The 26,518-nt window shown below is 44.1% G+C and overlaps 1 protein-coding gene across 1 annotated transcript in view; it reads left to right on the top strand.

The window, feature by feature from the left end:
- VEGFD (vascular endothelial growth factor D) overlaps window positions 1–26,518 on the top strand; it is a 110,887-nt gene that overhangs the window by 8,430 nt on the left and 75,939 nt on the right. The window lies entirely within an intron of this gene.

The raw sequence follows: 26,518 nt of genomic DNA, 5'->3' as shown, positions 1-26,518 counted from the left end.
AGTCTTCAGTGCAGCTGGATCAATCCTGACAGAAAAAAGGACCCGTCTGTCAACCCAAAATGTGGATGATCTAACCTTCATTAAAATGAACCATGCATGGGTTTCCAAGGATTTTGTCCCACCTTCCCCTGATGACACATAGGGTGACAGAAAAATGGCTTGCTTTGGTCCACCTCTTCCTGGGACTTGACCTATTTCGCCTTTTGCATCAGCTGAATGTCCAACATCAACATATGCCACTTTCTAAAACTCCCTAACTGTGCTGCCTCCCCCCCATGGCCGGGGTCACCACCTAGCGCACGACACCGTGCGAGTGCCGTTGCCCTGGACAGGTGGGTAGGCCGACTCTTGGGCGCGGGCACTGGCACAGGGTCCCTCATAGTGCAATCAAGTGTCTCTGACGGTGGTGGTGCACACCCGCCGTCAGACACACCGCCGTACTATGAGGGGCCCAGTGCCAGTACCGACGCCCACGAGTGGGCCCCTCTTGCTTGGGCAGGGCCCCAGCATTTGCAATCTTTACCTCTCCCTGCTCCTCCGCTGTGTAGTCTGGGCCGTCAAATCCATACTGTGCCTGACACCGTCTGAGCCTGCCTCCTGATGTATAGACATATATTTTGAATGTGTACGCTATCCATACATGTTATCCGGGGATACGGTACCCTTTCTCACCTTTGTGCAATCACGTGCAAGCCATACTGGGCCTAACACCGTCTGAGCCTGCCTCCTGATGTATAGACATATATTTTGAATGTGTACGCTATCCATACATGTTATCCGGGGATACGGTACCCTTTCTCACCTTTGTGCAATCACGTGCAAGCCATACTGGGCCTAACACCGTCTGAGCCTGCCTCCTGATGTATAGACATATATTTTGAATGTGTACGCTATCCATACATGTTATCCGGGGATACGGTACCCTTTCTCACCTTTGTGCAATCACGTGCAATCCATACTGGGCCTAACACCGTCTGAGCCTGCCTTCTGATGTATAGACATATATTTTGAATGTGTACGCTATCCATACATGTTATCCGGGGATACGGTACCCTTTCTCACCTTTGTGCAATCACGTGCAAGCCATACTGGGCCTAACACCGTCTGAGCCTGCCTCCTGATGTATAGACATATATTTTGAATGTGTACGCTATCCATACATGTTATCCGGGGATACGGTACCCTTTCTCACCTTTGTCCTTTGTGCAATCATGTGCAAGCCATACTGGGCCTAACACCGTCTGAGCCTGCCTCCTGATGTATAGACAAATATTTTGAATGTGTACGCTACCCATACATGTTATCCGGGGATACGGTACCCTTTCTCACCTTTGTGCAATCACGTGCAAGCCATACTGGGCCTAACACCGTCTGAGCCTGCCTCCTGATGTATAGACATATATTTTGAATGTGTACGCTATCCATACATGTTATCCGGGGATACGGTACCCTTTCTCACCTTTGTGCAATCACGTGTAATCCATACTGGGCGTGAGAACGGCTGGCGAGCTGTTAAGCAAGCTACAGCACCTGTGGTTTGCACACGTAAGTTTTTCATTTTTTCAGGAATGACGGTTAGGCCTAATTCCGGAACTGCAGTTTACCTGCACTTACTGGGAAATCATCGTTCGCGGGTAATAATTGTAATCCGTGATCCCCATCACTAACGTTGTTCAGCGGGTTATCTGCACCTGTAAGCGACAAACGCTGGCCTTTTCAGTGTAGCGCACATGCAGCCACGGACATGTAAGGGCATGACACACCAGTTATTGGCCAATCTCATGTGCCAGAGCCTCACGTGTCCCTCTAGTAAGCCGGACTCGGACCGCGGGGCATGACGGAGTCTCGTTCGTTAACGGTATTAAGCTTGCAATGTGTGCATCTGTTCTGTAGCTGGCATGGTTGAGGTTTCCCAGGTGGAGTCGAATTTAACCGTAGGCTCCACTCCTGGTGGTGCCCTTCTGGACATTCCTTTAAGGTTCAGCTTTGCAACCATACTGCCCACGTAAAACAAACACTTTGCCTTCATGAACGCTGTTTGGAGGGTCATGACTCGTGGGAATAACGCCGCCCAATCAGTTAACCTGCTAGAGAGATCCTTCGTTGCTCCCAAGCATGACATCACACTCCCTAGGAGGAAGGTAATGCCACTGTGGCGACCGTACTCCTGGGGGCGACACAAGTGCACTGATGCCCAACCACTGCTCGATGAATCTGCTGGTACATTGACCCAGACCACTACATTCCCCTCACACGCTACACGGCCTGAATCTGACCCTGATGAAACTCAGGTTACCCTTCCCATATACAGTTCCATCTTACACGGTGACAAAGAGAAAGCTGCAGATGAAAGTGCAGGTTCGGCCCACCCGCCATCAGACACACCACCGTACTATCAGGGGCCCTGTGCCAATGCCGTCGCCAACGAGTGGGCCCCCCCTGCTTGCTCAGGATCACAGCACTTGCAAGGTTGAAATACTGTGTAGTGAGATGGAAAATGGGGACGACGAGGAGTCCAGACTAGTACAGGGATTCCCTAGCGAGGAGACTTATTTGATTGTTTTCAATGTTGGGACAGCAATTTTTGGGGAGCACTATACTCTGGAGAATGATAGATGGGGCCCACCATACACTGGAACATTCCAAAGGTGGACATCAGACACTGGAGCAGCATTTACAGGGCCCATTATACACTAGAGCATTAGAAATGGGGCCCATTATGTTTGGAGCATTATTTGGGCCGATAAGACAGTGGAGCTTCATCCATGGGGACCAAAATACACTGTAGCATTATGTGGAGCTCATCATATACTGTTTCAAACATTATATGGGACCAATGATTCTGTATGGAGAAATAGATGGGCCTCGTCATGAGATGTAAAAAGTGAAGTATTTTTCATTGTACTATACCGCTATTTCTCTGCCGTATCGGAGCATGATGAGTTGTGGTATGTGTTAAAGGGGCGCTCTTTCACCCAGGGCACATGAAAACCTGGAGCCAGCCCTACCCCCCCACAACTTTAGCCAAATAACCCCCATTTTTCAGTGCGTAACTTGTATTATGAAGTTAATTAAGGTTGACAAGCTTAAGTAAGAAGAATTGATGCTTTTGGCATTCAAATGGGCACTGTTGGTGTGTTTCCTGTCCTCCTCTCACTGCCGACTTTTATTCCCCATTGACTTACATTGGGTTTCGTGTTTCGGAACGACCCCGACTTTTCACTATAATCGGCCGATCTTGCTCGACCCGACTTTTGGAAAAGTCGGGTTTCACGAAACGAAACTCGACCCTAAAAAACCAAAAGTCGCTCAACTCTAGTTATGACCATGTGGCACAGTGGTGTTATACAAAATGTCAACGTTCCAATATTACCGAAGTTCTAGCTTCTTCACTAACCTCATGTGAAGATCCAGGCCCCAAAACATCATAATTTCTACTGCATTTACAGGGATCCATTTAAGAAAATGACGAAGGGTGGTTTTGTGACAAAAATTGCTTGATGTACTAATTTGTCTTGGTGACATGAGTTTCACAAAATCCTCAGAGAAAAAGATTTTGAAAAAGACCATTCATGTGAGGCTGGTGGTGTCAAATTGGATTCCTAATTGTGCCACAAAATTAGGAATCTGTTGCTCATAGTTTTTAGTGGGTGAGGTACATATGGGGTTAGTAACAGTGGGCACTGGTTGCGTTTCTGTATTAAGGTGTTTATGTGGCAGTTTGGCATCACTTGAGGAAGAGTATGAGTTGGAACAACAAAGGAAGGTGTTGGAGGCAAGGAAAACCTATAAACATATGCCTCCTCTGCTGTATATTGGGTTTGGGACGAGTGACACGACATTTTTTCAAATATGTGTTTATATGTGTGCCAAATTTCATTCAGATGTGTGTGTGTGTGTGCCTGGTGTAAACTTTTTGATTTAGAAGATAAAACAATCTAATCCTATCAAATATAAGTTTGTTTTTTTAACTTTCTTTTCACACAAAAAAACCCAAAACAAAACAAAAAACAGCCAGACGTTGATCAGTGATGTGTTGCTGATCAGCGCTCGATGCCTGTAGGACGGTTGCACGGATGTGATTGTTTATTCCATGCTGACACTAACCATAACTTAATGCAGTAAAAAATACTGTAGTAGACGGCGATTACTATAGTATATTTTTTACTGTCCCTAAACTAAATTTTTTCTTTATTCTTAAAAAAAAAAAAAAGGCCATGATGGGAGATTGATCACTGATGTGTCAGTGATCAGCGCTGGATGGCTGAAGGACAGATGTATGGATGATTCTTTTTTCCATGCTGATACTAACTCAATTCAGTAAAAAATGCTGTAGTAAACAACGATTACTACTGTATATTTTTAATATACCTAATTTAAATTTTTTTTATTCTATTTTTTAACCCCTTCACGACCTTTGAAGCCACGTAGGCGTCATGAAAAGTCATACCAAAACGACCCATGACGCCTATGTGGCGTCATGAATTGATTGCCCCCTGTGGGTCGGGTGACCGGGGTCACGGAAAGGTCACCCGACCAGCACACAGAGGACACCTTAGAGTTAACCACAGAGGGTTATGTGCCTACGATCGCTCTGATTGGCTGTTGAAAGTGAAATTGCCAATCAGAGCGATTGTAATATTTCATCAATGAAATTTGATGAAATATTACAAATCCAGCCATGGCTGATTCTGAAATAGCATCGGGCATGGCTGGAGACACTGAACCGACCCCCCCCCAACTGACTGACTGCGCTGATCGGCCGCCGCCACCATCTGACGGCACTGATCGGCAGCCGCTGTCAAAATCTGCTCCCCCCGCCTTCCCTCCGGTCTCCCGCCCTCCGATCACCCCCTCTCACCCTGCACAGTGGCTCCTGAGTCCTTCTGGTCATCCCGGTTTGCCGCCGTCCCGGATGATGGGCGCCGCTATCTTGGAAAATGGCGGACGCATGCGCAGTGCGCCTGCCGGGAATCTGCGACCTGCAGATTCATTAATTTATTTTGATCACTTTCGCAGGGATCAAAATAAAAAAAAGTAAATCACTGCCCCCCTTATCACCCCCATAGGTAGGGACATAAAATAAAATAAAGAAAATATTTTTATTTTTATTTTTCCATTAGGGCTAGGGCTAGGGTTAGGGTTAGAGCTAGGGTTAGGGTTGGAATTAGGGTTAGGCTAAGAATTAGGGTTGGAATTACGGTTAGGGTTGGAATTAGGGTTGGCGTGGGTTGGGGTTGGGATTACGGTTAGGCTTGTGGTTAGGGTTAGAGTTGGGATTAGGGTTAGGGGTGTGTTGGGGTTAGGGGTGTGGTTAGGGTTATGATTAGGGTGGGGATTAGGGTTAGGAGTGTGTTGGGGTTAGGGTTGGAGATAGAATTGAGGGGTTTCCACTGTTTAGGCACATCACAGGGTCTCCAAACGCGACATGGCGCCACCATTTATTCCAGGCAATTTTGCATTCAAAAAGTTAAGCAGTGCTCCCTCCAATTCAAGCCCTGACGTGCGCCCAAACAGTGGTCCCCCCCACATATCGGGTATCAGCGTACTCAGGAAAAATTGCACAACAAATTTGGGGGTCCAAATTTATCCTGTTACCCTTGGGAAAATAAAAAATTGGGTGCTAAAAATCATTTTTTGAGGGAAAATTTTTTTTTTTATTTTCACAGCTCTGCTTTATAAACTTCTGTGAAGCACTTGGGGGTTCAAAGTGCTCACCACAAATCTAGATTAGTTCCTTGGGTGGTCTAGTTTCCAAAATGGGGTCACTTGTGGGGGGTTTCCACTGTTTAGGTACATCAGGGGCTCTGCAAACGTAACAGGACACCCGCAGACCATTCCATCAAGTCGGCATTTCAAAACGTCACTACTTCCCTTCCGAGCCCCAACGTGTGCCCAAACAGTGGTCCCCCCCACATATGGGGTACCAGCATACTCAGGACAAACTGGACAACAACTTTTGGGGTCCAAATTTATCCTGTTACCCTTGTGAAAATAAAAAATAGTGGGCTAAAAATAATTTTTTGAGGAAAATTTTTTTTTTATTTTCACGGCTCTGCGTTATAATCTTCTGTGAAGCACCTGGGGGTTCAAAGTGCTCACTATGTATCTAGATAAGTTCCTTAGGGGGTCTAGTTTCCAAAATGGGGTTATTTGTGGGGGAGCTCCAAAGTTTAAGCACACAGGGGCTCTCCAAATACGACATGGTGTCCGCTAACGATTGGAGCTAATTTTCCATTCAAAAAGTCAAATGACGCTCCTTCCCTTCTGAGCCCTGCCGTGCGCCCAAACAGTGGTTTCCCCCACATATGGAGTACCAGCATACTCATGACAAACTGGACAACAACTTTTGGGGTCCAATTTATCCTGTTACCATTGTGAAAATAAAAAATAGCGGGCTAAAAAATCATTTTTGAGCAAAAAAAAATGATTTTTTATTTTCACTGCTCTGCGTTATAAACTTCTGTGAAGCACATGGGAGTACAAAGTGCTCACCACACATCTAGATAAGTTCCTTCGGGGGTCTAGTTTCCAAAATGGGGTCACTTGTTGGGAGTTCCAATGTTTAGGCACACAGGGGCTCTCCAAACCCGACATGGTGTCCGCTAACGATTGGAGCTAATTTTCCAATCAAAAAGTCAAATGGTGCTCCATCCCTTCTGGGCCTTGCTGTGCGCCCAAACAGTGGTTTATGATCACATATGAGGTATTGGTGTGCTCAGGAGAAATTACCCAACACATTTTAGGAACCATTTTATCCTGTTGCCCATGTGAAAATGAAAAAACTGAGACTAAATAAAATTTATGTGAAAAAAAGTACTTTTTTTTACGGATCAATTTGTGAAGCACCTGGGGGTTCAAAGTGCTCACTATGCATCTAGATAAGTTCCTTGGAGGGTCTAGTTTCCAAAATGGGGTCACTTGTGGGGGAGCTCCAATGTTTAGGTGCACAGTGGCTCTCCAAACGCGACATGGCAACCGCTAAATATTCATGCATATTTTCCATTCAAAAAGTCAAATGGCGCTCCTTCCCTTCTGAGCCCTGCCGTGCGCTCAAACAGTGGTTTATGACCACATATGAGGTATCTGTGTACTCAGGAGAAATTTAGGATCCACTTTATCCTATTACCCATGTGAAAATGAAAAAATTGATGCTAAAAGAAAATTTATGTTGGAAAAATTAAAATGTCCATTTTTTCCCTCCAAGTTGCTTTAGTTCCTGTGAAGTACCTGAAGGGTTAATAATCTTCTTGAATGTAGTTTTGAGTAGCTTGAGGGGTGCAGTTTTTAGAATGGTGTCACTTTTGGGTATTTTCTGCCATATAGACCCCTCAAAGTGACTTTAAATGTGAGGTAGTCCCTAAAAAAAAATGGTTTGTAAATTTTGTTGTAAAAATGAGAAATCGCTGGTCAACTTTTAACCCTTACAACTTCCTAACAAAAAAAAGTTGTTTCCAAAATTGTGCTAATGTAAAGTAGACATGTGGGAAATGTTATTTATTAACTATTTTGTGTAAGATAACTCTCTGGTTTAACAGAATAAAAATTCAAAATTTGAAAATTGCAAAATTTCCAACATTTTTGCCAAATTTCCATTTTTTTCACAAATAAATGCAAAAATTATTGACCTAAATTTACCACTAACATGAAGCCCAATATGTCACGAAAAAGCATTCTCAGAATCGCTAAAATACGTTGAAGCGTTCCTGAGTTATTGCCTCATAAAGGGACACTGGTCAGAATTGCAAAAGTGGCCAGGTCATTAAGGTCAAAATAGGCTGGGTCATGAAGGGGTTAAAAAAAACCAACAACCGGAAGTTGACTACTGATGTGTGTCAATGATGTTAGGAAAGGCGGAACGCACTAAATAAAAATAATAATAAAGTGCGTTCGCCGCTCGGGGTCCACCGTGCAGTAGATGATATGTATGCTGCTAAGTGGTGGCATGCAAGCAATATGGTGGAAATGCGCACGTGGGTTAAACGTCACCCAGGTGCGCAGATAAATCACAGAGAAAAGTCACAGAGATGCCAACAAAGACAAATACAATAAGGCTGAGCCTGTTGGAGTCACAGTACTCAGAGTAAATGCACAAACGGTATCTGGTCACAGGAGCAGAGACAAAGACAGCGGAACTGCGTCCGTCTAGACCTACCATGCGTGCAGCGTCGCAACTGCGGACGTCAAGGAGGGATGCAACTGCAGTGCGGCGTAGGACATTACCGCTAGACGACAAAGCTAGTACGCAAGCACAATGTCCGATGCTAGCAACTGTGGATGATGTAGTAGTGGCGCGCTGTCGCTGACTCTAAGCTTAGTCCCTGTCCACATGCATAATATCAGACGGAAGGGGTTTCAAAGGAGTCATTCACCAGAAATCATACATCCATCATCATTCACACAGTAGTAACTAGAGACTATACTAGCGCATGGCGGAACGGCTATGCGCACTTTTTATAGCAGCCGGGACCTTCCGGAAGCTTCCAGATCTCCGAGATGGACCAATGAGATCTGGAGCAGGACCTGACCACATGACTCCCGATTTCCAATGGGAAATCGTCTCATGAACATGCTCAGAAGGAGGACAGAGGAACTTAGCCCCTGGAGAGATTTGCTGCAAGGCAATCTCCTCTGCAGTAGATAAACAGCAAGAGACCGCAGAATGTAAGGGTCTGGATTCCTGCAGAGCAGATGCAGAAACCTGACGCCTAACATTACCCCCCTCCTAGGGCCCCCTCCTCCCTGAGCCTTCCGATCCACCACCTTGTGCCCATCAGGGGCATAGGCCTCAGACCCGTCCGAAGGCAAGTCTGATGTCCCGGTAGGTGACAAGGAAAACCGGGACACATGGAAGCATCAGAGGCGGCAAGGTCGCCAGGTTTGAGAAGGGACGCGTGGGAGACAACGGAGGCAGCAAAATCACCAGGAGCAGAAGCTAATGTGGAACACCGCAGTGTGTCGGCTGGCGTCTCCACTCTCTGTTTAAGGAAGCTATTCCGAGCACAAAAGGCGCAGGCCCGAATATACTTTTTAACGTCCCGAGCCCTGTGTGGCCTCCAATACAACCCCGCCAGGAGTTTTGTGGTCTGCATGTAGCCACAGTGACCACCCCTCCTGGAGGCGTGTGCCCACGCGAGAACCCTCTGCCGATGGCATGGAGGGACAAAGGTCTAGCCCGGCGGCACAGGGTTTGGCCATTGCGGGGCACAGATGTCCTGAGAAGCAGCGTGTTGACAATGGTAACCGCAAATGGAGTTTTGTGCAGGAGGCGCCTCGAGAACTGCGCAAGAAACCTCCATGGGCTCTGGGAGTGGAGTCTCAGGCTCGGGTGGTTCCAGAGGCTCAAAAAAGTTGGGAGCCGAGGTAACCTTCCGTTTGGATTCAGCACGCTCCAGGCCGCGCTCCGAAAAACGGAGATCAATGTGTGTGGAAATGGCAATCAGCTCTTCCAAGCTTGCAGGAATCTCTCTGGTAGAGAGAGCATCCTTAACATGCTCCGCCAAACCTCTCCAAAACACAGGGATGAGGGCTTTGTCAGACCACTCCAGCTCGCAAGCCAGTGTCCGAAAACAAACGGCATACTGACTAACCGAGAGGGATCCCTGAGTCAAAGCAAGTAGCTGAAGAGAGGTGTCGTGCGTGACCTGTGGTCCCAGGAAGACCTACTTAAAAGCTGCTAAAAACTGAGCAGCGGTCCGAACCTCTGGGTCACCACGCTCCCATAGTGGCGTAGCCCACTCCAACGCCTTGGCCGACAGAAGGGAAACAATAAACCCCACCTTGGCCCGTTTCGTAGGGAATCGCGCAGCCAGTAACTCCAGCTGGATAGAGCACTGGCTGACGAAACCCCTACTGGAGGCGCCATCGCCAGAAAATCTATTGGGCAACGGGAGTCGGGTAACTGTCGGCGCGTGGGAGGACGTGGACATACGTGAAACCGCGTCTGCGATTGCCTGTACAGCAGCTTCAGTGGATTTCGCAGCTGAGATAGCACTCTCAAGGGTAGCCAACCAGCCCTCCAGCTGCCGAATATACTGTAAGAGTTGCTGCTGTTCTGCCATCACTAGCCAGACCCTGGCGCTAGTATAATGTTAGGAACAGCGGAACACACTAAATAAAAATAATAATAAAGTGTGTTCCCGCTCGGGGTCTACCGTGCAGTAGATGATATGACTGCTGCTAAGTGGTAGCAGGCAAGCCATATGGCGGAAATGCGCACGTGGGTTAAACATCACCCAGGTGCGCAGAGCAATCTCTGTTAAGTCACAGAGGTACTAACAAAGACAAATACAATAAGGCTGAGCCTGTTGGAGTCACAGTACTCAGAGTAAATGCACACACGGTATCTGGTCACAGGAGCAGAGACAAAAACAGCGGAACTGCATCCATCTAGATCTACCGTGCAACTGCAGACGCCAAGGAGGGCTGCAGCACGGCGTAGGACACTGCCGCTAGACGACAAAGCTAGTACGCAAGCGCAATGTCAGACACTAGCAACTGTGGATGATGTAGTAGTGGCGCGCTGGCGCTGACTCTAAGCTTAGTCCCTGTCCACATACGTAATATCAGAGGGAAGGGGTTTCAAATGAGTCATTCACCAGAATCATACATCCATCATCATTCACACAGTAGCAACTAGAGACTATATTAGCGCATGGCGGAATGGCCACGTGCGCTTTTTATAGCAGCCGGGACCTTCCGGAAGTTTCCAGATCTCCGAGATGGACCAATGAGATCTGGAGCAGGACCTGACCACATGACTCCCGATCTCCAATGGGAAATCGTCTCATGACCATGCTCAGTAGGAGGACAGAGGGACTTAGCCCCTGGAGAGATTTGCTGCAAGGCAATCTCCCCTGCGGTAGATAAACAGCAAGAGACCGTAGAATGTAAGCGTCTGGATTCCTGCAGAACAGACGCAGAAACCTGACGCCTAACAAGTGATCAGTGTATGATGGCTGTAGTACGCAAGGATATGATTCTTTTTCTGACACGAACCCTAACTCAATTCAATAAAAATACTGTAGTAGATGACAATTACTAAAGTATAATTTTACTGTCCATTATCTACTACTATCAACTAATCTAAATGATGTTTGACTCAATTCTTTTTCACAAAAAGAAACAAAACAATCGGAGGCCTGTCAGTGATGTTTGTCACCAAATAGCGCTCGACATCTGAAAGACACATGCACTGATGTGGTGCAAAAAGTGGATAAAAAAAGACAGGAAAAAAAGTCCTTGCAAAAAAGAGCATGGGTGTTAATCAGTGGTGTACTTATAATAAGATGCTCAGCGGCTGTAGGGCACACACACAGAGTGGTGCAAAGGGAGAAGGAAATAAAGAATAGTTAGGGAAAAAAGTGGAAAACAGCTAGCTCGAGTTCTGATCAGTGATTGGAGTCGCAGATCAATGCTCGGCAGCTGCAGGAGACATGCACACGGGTGGTGCAAAGGGGAGGGGGAGAAAAAATAGGCAGGAACAAAAAGAAGTCCTGGAAAACAGCAAGTACGAGTGCAGATCCGTGATTTGCATCACTGATCAATGCTCAGCAGCTGCAGGATGCATGAAAAAGATTAAAACTGGCAAAAAACGAACTATCAATTACTGATCAGTAATCAGAGTGGCAGAAAGGGGGAGTCGGGAGGAGTAGGGGGAAAAGAGGGTAGAGGGGGATTGGGGTTGGTTAGAAAAGATCAGGCAAGGATCAGGAACTCTTCTTTCTTCACAAGTAGCAGGAGCATGAACAGCAGTGATGCACAGGCTTCAAAAATTCTGTGGCACCACAAAGCTCAGCACAGCGTGACAGATCAGTACAGTGACTGCTCTGCTGCATCGCTGGAAGGGGGAAGTGCAGAGCGGTCACTGTGGGGTCAGATCGCGTATGTGTGCTCTGATTGGTGCGATCGACGTCATCGTCAATCGTTCCAATCAGAGCTCGCTCTGGTGACTCCATGGTTACTAGGCACCAGGCTATGATCGGTGCTCTTACAGCACCAATCGTAGACTGGACGTCAGTGTTTTAGGCAATGTGATCTGTAACACTGAAAGCGTTGTGATTGGCTGTTTAGAATTGGATGCCGATATGTTCTCTGCTTTAAGATGATGCAGGCACATAGATGCGATCTCTGCCACAGCAGTCGCGGTGCCACAGTTTAGCCATGATGCACCCAGTACGTTTAATGTTAGTAAGTACCTGCCGATCAAGACGTACTGGGAATGCCTAAGGTCATGAAGAGGTAAAAAAAAATGTTCACACTTTTTACTTGCTTCAGTAGTCCCCTTAGGAAAATTGAAGCTGCGATCGTCTATGCTATACATAGCAGGGATTCAGCCCTGCCAGGTGTAGTAAAAATCATTCACGATCTCCTATGAACGCCGGCCATGGGCTGTCATTCACAGGAGTTGTAATGACCGGCATGGGGGTCGTCTGCACACCCACATCTTTCCTGGCAGATGATGGCAGATTTAATCAGCCATCTTATGTCTTTAACAGCTGTTCACCTGCCTTTAACATGTGTTGGCAGGGGGCATGTCATTCCACATGCCCATTGGCGCACCCGTGACGTGATCATGGGCCAGTGATTGGTTGCAATGACAGCCAAGGTCTGCTGAACCCTCCATGCTTGTCATGACGAGTCTCCTTTGAAGACCTGCCTGTAGCTGGCGTTGAAAGGAGATTGTGATTTTCTCTATACATAACAGTGTTAATACACTACTGTAAAAAAAAAAGTTTTTAAAAATATGGAAAAATAAAAAAAACACAAGTTCAAATCGCCTTTCTTTTTCTTCATTAAAATAAAACAATTAAAAAAATACAATTATTTGGAATCGCTGCGTTCGTATATGTCCGATTAAGCAAAATATAAAATAAATGAATCCGATCGGTAAACTGCGTATCGAGAAAAAAAAATCATAACCCCAGAATTACATTTTTTGGCTGCTGCAACATTGCGATAAAATGCAATAAGAGGAGATCAGAACACCATATCTACCAAAAAAGGTATAATTAAATGGTCGGCTCTGGGGCAAAAAATTAGCTGTCACAGAGCCCCGTATTCCGAAAAGTGAAATCATTATGGGTCTCGGAAAATGACGACACAAGAAAAAGAGTTTGTTTGTTTTTACTAATTTCTGATTTTTTTCGCCACTTAAATAAAAAAGTGCATGTTTGATATCTGCGTAATTGTAGTGACCTGAAGAATTATGCTGCCAAGTCAGTTTTACCGCTTAGTAAACATGGTAAATAACCCCCCAAACACACTTTGTTTGCAAATTCCACATACTTAGACATTTTTTCCTGCTTTTCAGTACATCACATGATGAAATAAATGGTGTCATTCAAAAGTTCAACTTGTCCCACAAACAACAAGCCCTCAGATGGCTATATTGACAGAAATATAAAAAAAAAGTTATGGCTCTTGCAAGAATTGGAGCAGAAAACAAAAAATTTGAAACATTTTTTCAGTAGACTAATCTTGTATGTCTGAAAATTTTGAGCAAATCTTCCAACATGTATGCAGCAAAATACTAAAACGAATTAGGAGTGATGCACGCCCCACCCAGTTTTTTCTTGGGCAAATAGAGAACTGGAGTAGGACCAAGCGTGAGGCCTCATTCACATTGCCATACACACTTTTCTTGGATGCCAAATGAATTAGAGAGAAAAATATTTCTGTATACAATTAGATGCATGAACTTGTATGATTGACATAATAAGACAATGTACAAGTCAATTGGGCATGAAACTACCTCCAGAATGAGTCCAATTGGTCTTTATCCTACATACGGTTTCTATTTGGGTGCTTATTATTAGTAAAAATCCAATAGTTGTCTAAGTGAAGCTTAGCCTCATCTAGATTACAATTGACATACAAACTAGGAAAATCTCCCAACATATATGTTGAACAGAGGCTGTGAGAGATGCATAACTGTGCCAGCATCACCCTTAACCTTCAGTTAGTCGCTCCAACATACTTACACAATTAGTCGCTCGCACCTCGCTGTAGTCGACGTCGCATTTCACGACGCACTGAGGAGGGAGGGGTGCCTGAGCTAGGAAGCTACCGAAACAGACGGTTATTGCAGCGGGCCAGTCATGTATAAACTAGAAATATAAAACTAATCTACTTTATTTCAAAAAAATATATAAAAAAAGGACTATAGTCGCTAAGAAAATTGCACATGTACAAAAACACAAACAACAACAAGACACAGAAACCGCTCTTGAAGACGCGGTAAATAGTATGCCCAAACTTCAATCGGGTTTTACAGTCTCAGTATCTATATACAAATCTCCTATACAGAGAGAGTTTTACTTAATCTCTCCTTTGTACAGCTTTTTCCCGTAATTAAAGTAGTTTGGGACTAGCAGCAACACTCCTTTACAAATATATATTTTTTTTTAAATAAAGTAGATTAGTTTTACATTTCTAGTTTATACATGACTGGCCCGCTGCAATGCCTATATATTTTGAGCTAGTTGATCACTTGCTAGAACTGGAAACAGACGGTTGCCTACCTTCCATACTTGTGGAGATATGACAAAAACAAACCCGCTTGAGGTCCAATGGACCCCATGTGATTAGTTAACGGTTAAGGGTAATTTCACGAACCATCGTTTGTCAGATGGATTCCGCTTAGAACCCACCTAAAGACTCGGTAAAAAAAAGTTATACGAAATGAACAGAATGGAATGCATAGCAAATGTCAAAACGACTTGTGAGCATGTTCCATCTTTTTGTGACTTCCAAAAAGCCCTTGTTTAACCTCTGTGTGATTTTCTGGATCCATATGTAGATATTTATTGTGCACGCTTTTTTGGTGTATGCATTAAATTTACTAAATGTAACAAAAAAATGATGTGAATGGGGCCTTACAGGGATATATATTTATAGGGGTTGTCTAGGTATATGCTATTGATGACCTATTTTTAGAAAGGGTCATCAATATCAGATTGGAGGGGTAAGGCTCCCAGGACTTGAAATTACTTGGAAAATACACGTGGAGGAGAGGAAAGAGAGAGAGGACCCCACTGACCATAAGAGCATACACTATACAGAAGAGAGAGAGAGAGAGAGGACCCCGCCGACCATAAGAGCTTACACTATACAGGAAAGAGAGAGGACCCCACTGACCATAAGAGCTTATACTATACAGGAGAGAGAGAGAGGACCCCACTGACCATAAGAGCTTACACTCTACAGGAGAGAGAGTGTACCCCACTGACCATAAGAGCTTACACTCTACAGGAGAGAGAGAGAGGACCTCGCTGACCATAAGAGCTTACACTATACAGGAAAGAGAGAGGACCCCACTGACCATAAGAGCTTACGCTCTACAGAAGAGAGAGAGAGGACCTCGCTGACCATAAGAGCTTACACTCTACAGGAGAAAGATGACCCCACTGACCATAAGAGCTTACACTCTACAGGAGAGAGAGGACCCCACTGACCATAAGAGCTTACACTCTACAGGAGAGAGAGAGGACTCCACTGACCATAAGAGCTCTCACTCTACAGGAGAGAGAGAGAGGACCCCGCTAACCATAAGAGCTTACACTATACAGGAGAGAGAGAGAACCCCGCTGACCATTAGAGATAACTCTACGAGAGATAGAGCAAGAGAAGACCCCGCTGACCATAAGAGCTTGCACTCTACAGGAGAGAGAGAGGAACCCGCTGACCATAAGAGCTTACACTCTACACAAGATAGGACCTCACTGGGCATAAGAGCCTACACTTGACACGACTTGCTCACCATACGATCTTACGCTACCGAAGAGAGACTTAAGCTATCACTCTGGAGATGGAGAATTACTCTTCTGTACAAACTGTGCTCCGCTGGGAGCTGCTGATCTGTGATGGCCCCGGTACTGATCACCACTGTACAATGTATGAGAACACTCGCTAAATGTCATAGCTGCAGGACAATATTTTATCAGGCACGCATGGAAACGCAAAATTACATTAACCTGCTCAATAATGCTTCTGCAGTGTGGGAAATGGTGTTAGGCAAGGTTTTTTTTTGTGTACTGCGATTGGAATGTGAAAATCTTCAAATTTATGTGAAGCTGCAAATTTCCAGAAATTTTACTTAAACTCTATCCTTGGAAGATATGAGAAGTCATATTTGTACCTTTTTAGATGTTACAACTACATAAGTCTAGTGTCAGCTATTACAATGCTCTTAATCAGTAGCGGTATTAGGGTTACAACCTTAGTGTGCTTCCTCTCAGCTTGTCTATGACCTTTCAAGATATTACAACTACTTTAGGCAAGTGAAATGTGGCGGTTTTATAGAGCCGGCAGAGCTGCAATCCTCAACATCTGCAACAGTAAACATTCCAGTCCAGACGTGGGTCTGAAATCACCACTCACATTACCAGACAATGGCTGAGATAATCAAAAACATTTGTGCTTCATAGTAGGTTTGGACTTTTAAGACCTTTTTTGGATGTTCGGGATTTTATACTATTCTTGGCAAACAAAGAAATACAAGTTCCTACACAGATCATGTTATGGATGAAGATCTGAAATTTTTTGAGCTCATTGTAAGCAACTTGCATGGTTATCTGGGCTTAAAAGAAGGAGTAGATTGCTTATGGTTTGGAAAAAAAAAGTAATAAAACAAGGTATGGATGTAAAAGGTGCTCAATCCAGCTGTGCAATCATCTTTATTTCAGGTTGTTTAGCATCAATTGTCATCTTGTTGATATGCCAAACATTTTTTAAGTGGCATAACTCACAGCTAAAACCCTCTTTCATGTACCCTTCTAGAGGACACTGACCTTTCATGGGGGAGATTCTGTTTCTGACCTCCCTCTATCTGACGGGACGGAGAGCCGGCCAGTATAATCTCATCTTTAATGTACGTTACATGGATGGTTTTTTATTTAAGTAGCAGCATATAATAACACACCTTTGCCTAAAGGATACTTTCCCTCGTTCACATGACCGTATTTTCGGTCGGAATGCCATCCGTGAAAAAAATGGACAACACTCAGACCAATGTTATTCATTGGCTCACTGCAGATAAGTTTTTTTTTTTTTCACTGACCAAATCTGCGTAGTAAAAAAAATCTAAGCATGCACCAATTTCTTACGAAAATTGGATAAGAATCACCCATTCAAGATTTTTCCAGATGCATTGCAATTCTGTAACATACAAAACTTTTAATGGTGCTGATTGCAAATGATTAAAAGCTGCTGCTGTAAAAAAAATTAAAAAATTTTAAAAAAATCCTGGATGGAACTCTGAGCAAGTTTTTATATTGTCATATGAACCAACCTTGACATTTACGGTGGTGAGTGCAGGAGTGTTAGGCTATGTGCCCACAGTGAGCTTTTGCCACTGCCTATGGGATTTATAGAGATCTCGTGCCCACTGAGCTTTCTTTTTGTTTTTCCTCAGCATAAACTGACCCGTGGTGTGTGTTTCAAATACGCAAAATGACAATTTCTATTTTGCATAAACTTGCATCAGATGCAAAATATCCATAGGTAAAAAATGCATGTATTATTATTAATGCTTTTCGGCTGCAGAAACGCATCAAAAACGCATGTAAACAGCACCTGACCATATCAATAAAGTTTTGTCAAAGCCAAACAATGCATCAAAAACAAAGCAGCTATCTTTTAAACATGATACAACAAGAAGAGACAAAAAAACGCAAGTAACTTAATTTGCTTAACCCCTTACTGACCGCCGATGTGCCTTTCAACGGCGGCAGTTAAGGGTACTTATTCCTCAGTGCCGCTTTTTAACAGCGCTGAGAAATAACAGTATAGCGCCCCCCAGCAGCGGAAAATCTCTGATGGAAAAATGGTGCTCACTCCCTTCTGAGCCCTGCCATGTGCCCAAACAGTGGCTTCCCCCCACATACGGGGTATCGGCGCACTCAGGAGAAATTGCACAACAAATTTTGTGGTCCATTTTCTCCTGATACCCTTGTTAAAAAAGTTTGGTTCCAAAGTAAATTTTTTGTGAAAAAAGTAAAATGTTCATTTTAGTTCTCATGAAGCACCTGAAGGGTTAATAAACTTATTGAATGAGGTTTTGCGCACCTTTAGGAGTGTAGTTTTTAGAATGGCGTCAATCTTGGGCATTTTCTGTTGTATTGACCCCCCAAACTCACATGAAATGTGAGGTGGTCCTTAAAAAAATGTTTGTTTTTTTTAAATTTTGTTGGAAAAATTAGAAATCGCTTAACCCTTAAAACATCCTCACAAATTATGCTTTCAAAATTGTGCTGACGTAAAGTAGATATGTGGGAAATGTTATTTATTAACTCACTATTTTGTGCTATATGACTCTCTTGATTTAAGGGCACAAAAATAAAAAGTTTGAAAATTGCAAAAAAATTTCAATATTTTTGCCATATTTCATTTTTTTCTTAAATAAACGCAAGCCATATCGAATAAATTTTACCACTAACATGAAGTACAATATGTCACGAAAAAACATTCTCAGAATCAGTGGGATCCATTGGAGAGTTCCAGAGCTATAACCTCATAAAGTGACAGTGCTCAGAATTGTTAAAATTGACTTGGTTATTATGTACCAAATTGGCTGTCTCTAAGGGGTTAAAGATGTAGAAAATCTACAAAATGAAATACTCGCCAAAAGCTCATTGTGGGAATGTAACACTTGTTATCAGGAGTTTCTTCAGACTTTCAAATGATTAAAGTTTTAAGAGTTTTTCCTTCTTTAAAAATTATTCTCATTAGGTAAAGCATGAGTTAATAAGAAATACGGTAATCCCATACTTACCTTCCAGACTAGTTGCTAATTGCTTGTTAAGGTGTCGTCCTTTCAGTCTTGAGCATCAACATCCGTGGAGGGCTACACCCTTCCTATTTGTACAAAATGTGAAGGCTGCAGTCGATCAGGGTCATTGATTGACTGCAGAATCTATGTGAGCCCCCACCCCTGTTCTGAAGTTTGTGCACCATGATTGACGAAGGACACAGTAGCGGGTGCAGAGAACCAGTGTCATTCCAAGGGGTCAGTGTAGGAAGAATTTTTTTTTTAACTCCACAATGGACCCATTAAAGGGATTTTCCAGGCTTGAGTTAAATAGCAGCTACCACATTGTGACTGCATATTGGCGAATTCTGACAGTTTACGTTATGTACACTGTCATAATTCCCCTCAATTTCCAGATCAAGCAGCTAGACACGTGGCCGCCAGCATACAATCTACATTCTGGCGGTCAAATCCCGACTAGATTCTCATCCACATCTCTGAACTGAACATTGACTGAAGCAGATGAGACTCTAGCCGACATCGGACGTCCTGCTGGATCTGGCAATTTAGGAGGATCCTGACAGTATACCTAATGCACAGCTAGGATTCACCAATCTGCAATCTCATTGTGAGATTGTAGAATTGTAGTTCAACTAAAAAAAACCCCATTAAGAATAATTTAGAGTAGTGGAAAACCCATTTTACCTTTGAAACAAATCAGTCCTTGTATATACAACAAGTTAAATAATTAAGTATTGGACACCTCACCAATTTTCTAAGTAAATATATTTCTAAGGGTGCTATTGACATGAATTCTCACCAGATGTTGGTAGCAACCCCTCCAATCCACACAGGTAAAGGAATCAAGCCACAGATGTCCATAAATAAAGTTATGTGTAATAATGAGAAATGAGACAGGAACAAGTATTGAACACACTTACTGAAATGTATTACTTCATACAAAAGCCTTTGTTGGTGATGACAGCATCAAGATGCCTCACGTATGGAGAAACTAAGGTATTGCATTGCTCAGATGTGATTTTGGCCCAGTCTTCCACACAAATACTCTTCAAATCCTGAAGTTTCCTTGAACTCTGAGCTTCAGTTCCTTCCATAAATTTTCTATTGGATTCAGGCCAGGTGATTGGCTGGGCCATTCTAGCTGCTTTAATTTCTTTCTCTGACACTAATTGAGAGTTTCCTTGCTTGTGTGTTTGTGATCATTGTCTTGCTGAAATGCCCACCCTCGTTTTAACTTCATCGTCTGGAAAGATGGCAGCAGATTTTTCTCAAGAATATCTCAGTACATTTATCCATTCGTCCTTCCTTCAACTACAGCAAGTTTGCCAGTGCCATATGTGGATAAACAGCCCTACACCATGATGTTCCCACCTCCAAACTTCACTTTTGATATGGTGCTTATTGGGGTGATCTGCAGTGTCTTTTGGCCTCCAAACATGGTGTCATGGGCGGACATACCGCATGTGGAGCCTGTGCTGCTGTACCGAGGCCCAGAGGTGGAGGGGGGCTCTTGCAGGGTGGCTAATAATGAGGGCAATCTGGCCTGTTTATCCAGCTCCGAGGCTCTGGGGATCCCCTGGCCAGATTGCCCTCATGTGCAGTGGGCAGGGAGTGATCCCTGCAGCTCCGCTGCCTACAAGAGAAAATGGCAGCGGAGCGGAGCTGCAGGGATCTGTCCTGCTTCTTGCCCACGCTTCCTCTCACACAGACAGCAGCGCTGCTGGATGACGTAGTCATTCAGAGGCCAGCTGTGCGAGAGAGGAAGCTTCCGGTGATGCCTCAGCTGCGGGATAGTGTATGGAGAGGTGAGAGGTGCTGTGTGTGTGTGTTTTGCTGTGTGTGTGTGTGTGTGTGTGTGTGTAGAGATGAGTGGTGGTGTCTGTGTGTTTTGTTGTATTTATACTGTATGTGTTGTGTGTGTAGTGTAGAGATGAGTGGTGGTGTGTGTGCGGGCATGCATAGCGCTGCGGGGGAACGTGCAGAGAGGTGAATGGTGCTGTGTGTGTCTGTGTGTGTAGGTAGAGGAGAGGGCAATCTTGGGGGTAATGGGGAGAAGGCAATGATGGAGATGGTGGGGGAGGAGGAAATGATGGAAGTAGTGGAATGGGCAAGGATGGGGATGGTGGGAGAGGAGGAAATGATGGACTTGGTGGAATGAGCAATGATGGTAGTGGGGGAAAAGGCAATGATGGAGGTAGTGGAAAGGGCAATAATGGGGGTGGAGGGGGGAGGAAATGATGGAGGTGGTGGACTGGGCAAGGATGTGGTGGTGGAAAGGGCAATGATGGGGATGGTGTGGGAGGAGGAAATGATGGAGGTGGTGGAAAGGGCAATGATGGGGTTGGTGGGGGAGGAGGAAATGATGGAGGTGGTAGAAAGGGCAATGATGGGGGTGGGGGAGAAGGCAATGGGGGAGAAAGCAATGATGGGGGTGGGTGAGAAGGCAATGATGGTGGTAGTGGAAAAGACAATGATGGTAGTGGTGGGGAAGAAGGCAATGATGGAGGTGGTGGAGGAGAAGGCAATGATGGAGGTGGTGGAAAGGGCAATGATGGGAGTGATGTAGAGGGCAATGGTGGGGTGGTAGGGGAGAAAGCAATGATAGAGGTGGTGGGAAGGGAAATTATGGGGTGGTGGCGAAAGAACAATGATGGGGTGGTGGGGGAGAATGCAATGATGGGGGTGGGGGAAAGGACAAAGTTGGTGGTGGGAGAGGAGGAAATGATGGAGGTGGTGGAATGGTCAATGATAGGGCAGGTGGGGGAGGAGGAAATGATGGAGGTGCTGGAAAGGGTAATGATGGGGGTGGGGGAGAAGGCAATGATGGCAGTAGGGGAGAAGGCAATGATGGTGGTAGTGGAAAAGACAATGATGGGAGTGGTGGGGAAGAAGGCAATGATGGAGGTGGTGGAAAGGGCAATGATGGAAGTGATGGAGAGGGCAATGATGGGGTGGTAGGGGAAAAGCAATGATTTAAGTGGTGGTAAGGGCAATGATGGGGTGGTGGCAGAAAAAGCAATGATGGTGGTGGTGGAAAGGGCAATGATGGGGTGGTGGGGGAGAATGCAATGATGGTGGTGGTGGAAAGGACCCTGAAGGAGGTGGTGGAATGGGTAATGATGGGGTGGGGGAGAGGACAGTAATGGGATGCAGGGGGAGGAGGACAATGAGGGGTGTGGGGGATTGGGATGGGAGGAAGGGGGACTTATAATGGATTTATTATGTCTAACACAGTCCCTTAGTATATAGTGTAGTCACTTATTATGTATCACACAATCCCTTAGTATATAGTGTACTCACTAATTCTGTATAACACCAATCCTTAGTTACATAGTTTCCTCTTTTATTCTGTATAACACCGTCCCTTATTACGTACCATCCTCTCTAGTTATATATGGTTCCGTCCACTATTATATAGCTTCCTCTGCTGTTATGTATAGTGCTGTCTCTTACATAGTGTATTCCTGTTAATTTTGTTATTCACAGCGCCCTCTTTTATTACATAGTCCCCTCTCTTGTTAGATATAAAATAACTGCTGATGGAGGAGCCGGTGACCAGACAACCAGTCCATCAGCTCCTCCATTAGAAAATAAGCTTTCCGATGCTCCATCACCCATCATTGTATTATACATCTAACAAGACAGGACAGTATGTAATAAAAAACATGGCGCTATAAAATCTGATATGTCAGGGACGGCACTGTACATAGCAAGAGAGGGCACTGAGTAATAAGGGGCGACAATATACATAATAAAGGAGACTATGTAATATATGTACACATGTACTGTATGTGTGTGTGGCTATATATATATATACAGTATATATATATATATATATATATATATATATAATAGAGAGAGAGCTTTGCTGCCATAAAAGCAAGGGGGCCCAGACACATTTGTGGACATTGCAGTGGACGTGGTGTACATGGACTTTTCAAAAGCTTTTGATACAGTGCCACACAAAAGGTTGATACATAAAATGAGAACAATGGGGATAGGGGAAAATATGTGTAGGTGGGTTAAGAGCTGGCTCAGGGATAGGAAACAAAGGGTGGTTATTAATGGAGCACACTCGGTTAGCAGTGGGGTACCACAGGGGTCAGTTTTGGGCCCACTTCTTTTTAACATATTTATTAATGACCTTGTAAGGGGCATAGAGAGTAGAATTTCAATATTTGCAGATGACACTAAACTCTGCAGGGTAATCAATACAAAGGAGGACAATTTTATATTACAGGAGGATTTATGTAAACTAGAAGCTTGGGCTGATAAATGGCAAATGAGCTTTAATGGGGATAAATGTAAGGTCATGCACTTGGGTAGAACGAACAAGATGTATAATTATGTGCTTAAATGTAAAACACTGGGCAAAACTGTCACTGAAAAAGACCTGGGTGTATGGGTGGACGACAAACTCACATTTAGTGGCCAGTGTCAGGCAGCTGCTGCAAAGGCAAATAAAATAATGGGATGCATTAAAAGAGGCATAGATGCTCAGGAGGAGAACATAATTTTACCTCTATATAAGTCACTAGTGCGACCACACTTAGAATACTGTGTACAGTTCTAGTCTCCGGTGTATAAGAAAGACATAGCTGAACTGGAGCGGGTGCAGAGAAGAGCGACCAAGGTTATTAGGGAACTGGGGGGTCTGCAATACTAAGACAGGTTATTACACTTGGGGTTATTTAGTTTGGAGAATCGAAGGCTTAGGGGTGATCTTATTACAATGTATAAATATATGCGGGGACAATACTAAGACCTTTCTAATGATCTTTTTACTCTTAGACCTGTGACGGGGACAAGGGGGCATCCTCTACGTCTGGAGGAAAGAAGGTTTAAGCATACTAACAGACGCGGATTCTTTACTGTAAGAGCAGTGAGACTATGGAACTCTCTGCTGTATGATGTTGTAATGAGTGATTCCCTACTAAAATTTAAGAGGGGACTGGATGCCTTTCTTGAAAAGTATAATATTACAGGGTATATACACTAGTTTCCTTAGTGTTGCGTTGATCCAGGGAGCTAGTCTGATTGGCGTATGTGGAGTCGGGAAGGAATTTTTTTCCCCAATGTGAAGCATACTGTTTGCCACATGGTTTTTTTTGCCTTCCTCTGGATCAACATGTTAGGGCAAGTTAGGATAGGATATGGGTTGAACTAGATGGACTTAAAGTCTCCCTTCAACCTTAATTACTATGTTACTATGTATTTCTTGCACAGGGGCCCCAAGCTGTCAGTGTCTGCCCCTTCATAGTGTGTATTATGGCATCCATAGAATTCATATTTTTTTCCTATCAGGCCAGACTATATTCTATAGAGATCCTGTAGTGATTATTTGTGGTTGGAGAAAGGCCAGTAGCTCATGTAAATAATGTACAGTAGTGGTGGGACTTCTGGATCTGATCACTATGAAAGGTCACCCCTTATAGCTGCACACATTTTTACTTTTTTTTCTCCCCTCTTATGCAGTTTGTATAGAAGATAGTATGGGAACTTTGTGTCCCTGCCAGAGAGTTTGATAACACTTATACTTGATTTAATCTGGAATAATACCTGTGGCAATGTGGAGAATAATCAACATAGTGTGGTTAGACATGTGGCTTCTATTGTGGCTCTGCTTGTGTAACATCTGGAAATGAAGAACATCTAAATGTTTGCTCAAATTTACATTCTTTATACAAACTACCATTTATTTCCATTGTATCATTTCACATTATCTTCCTCCTCTTCTTTGTCATCCATGAAATCACAATGTAAAGGGTCAGTTGCTTAGGTCCTTGTGCACACAATCATATTTGTGATCTGTACCACATTGCTTTCAAATACAGTGTTAAAGGGATGGTCCAAAATTCAAATTAATTTTCAGCTTGTCTATTTATTGCTATAATCTAAACTTTTTTTGTAATATGCTTTAATTAAAAATTCACTATCCTTCCCTAACTACACTATCTAACTGCTATTCTTTTTTCCTACTTCCTTTTTTGATGACTCTTCGTTTGAGAATCCCAGTGCATGCTGGGATACTCAAACGAAGTGTCATCAGTGAACTTCGTTTCAAGAGCTGCGATGTGCACAATGGCAGTGCATTCTCTCACCGGCTCAGATGAATAGTAACGAGCCAGAAACAGAGCGACTGCCAGTGCACCTTGTAAGAATACCTGGCAAGCAGAGACCAGCACAGCACCCCGCAAGTGACGTCCCTTGTGGGGTACAGTGCTGGCTTCTACACGTCGAATATTCATCTTACGCACTGACAGTTCACTCTTTTGCCGGCTCATCACTTCTCATCTGAGCTGGCAAGAGAGCGCACTGTCTTTGTGCACATTGCACAATGACAGAGAAGGGATGAGACCAGCCCTTGAAACGAACATGACTGATGATTCTTCATTTCAGGGATGGGGCAGAGGCTGTGGCAGTGACTGCAGCCTTTGTCCCCAATGACACTTCCTTTGAGTATGTCAGCATGCAGAGGGAATTCTCAAATGAAGTGTCATCAAAAATGAAGTATGATAAAAAAAAACAATGGCAGTTAGATATTGCAGTGAGAGAAGGATGTGGAATTTTAAAGTATATTAAAAAATAGTTTAGATTATTGTATTAAATAGAAAAGGATTTAGAATGAAAATTAATTTGTATTTCGGACCACCCCTTTAATACATTTCAATCCATCTCTGCATGCCCGGCTATTAAAATATGGTGGTAAACCTATGCTGACTCCTTTCAGAGCTTCTAGCAGAAAGGTCAATCCATAATAATAATAATTAGAGTTGAGCGAAACGGGTCGAAAAATGTCAAAAGTCGCCGACTTTTGGCAAAGTCGGGTTTCATGAAACGAAACCCGACCCTAGGATGAGGTCGGCCACGAGGTCGGCGACTTACGCGCCAAAGTCCCGTTTCAAAAGTTTGTTTTGCGCTCTTTTTCAGCCAATCAGGATCCACGGACACTGTGGGCAACGTGATGACATAGGCAGGGGTCACCACCATCTTTCAGAAGGGCATGCAAGTGATTGGCTTGCTTTGGTGGGCGTCACAGGGGTTATAAAAGGGCGTGCACGCCGACCGCCATCTTACTTCTGCCGATCTTAGCATAGGGAGAGGTTGCTGCTGCTGATTCTGTAGGGAGAGCGTTAGGCAGGGAAGAAGAAAAAAAAACTGCTTCTGCTGCTAGCGATTTTGCCTGTACAACACACCAGTCACTGTGTGTGCAGTGCAAGGGGAGGCTATATTGTGGTGGATCAGCGGTGTTGGTTGTTAGGCTGCCTTCTAAGACTTCCTGACAGCTGCATTGCTGTTTACCCACTGCTCTGCAAACTGCTTTTTTAAAAGCAATCCCAATTTTTTTTTTTGTCCTGCTGAGGTACTGAGCGTGCATTTTTTCACACCATACAGCGGTGTACGCTCCTCACACAGTACCGTGTAACGGCTGTTATCACAGCCACAGTGAAGCTATCTGTGTGTGACTCTGTGAGAATAAGTCGAGGACATGTTCCGTTCTTACAGACCTGCACCTACTAGTTTTGTCTAGCTTTCAAACAGTTAAATATATTTGCTGTTTGATCACATTCAAAACTATAGAGAGACAGCGTGTGTCAGTCCGTATACTTAAAAAACACGGAGCTTGACAATTTTACGTACACCGGACAGCCGTGTACGTGCACGCTCCTCTCAGTACCGTGTAACGGCTGTTATCACGGCCACAGTGAAGCTATCTGTGTGTCACTCTGTGAGAATAAGTCGAGGACA

The sequence above is a fragment of the Dendrobates tinctorius genome, unplaced genomic scaffold, assembly GCF_039654945.1.
Source record: "Dendrobates tinctorius isolate UK_male_01 unplaced genomic scaffold, ASM3965494v1 ptg000016l, whole genome shotgun sequence".
In the NCBI taxonomy this organism is placed as follows: Eukaryota; Metazoa; Chordata; class Amphibia; order Anura; family Dendrobatidae; genus Dendrobates; species Dendrobates tinctorius.
The sequence above is the reverse complement of the archived record's forward strand: the minus strand, read 5'-3'. Positions and strand labels throughout refer to the sequence as shown.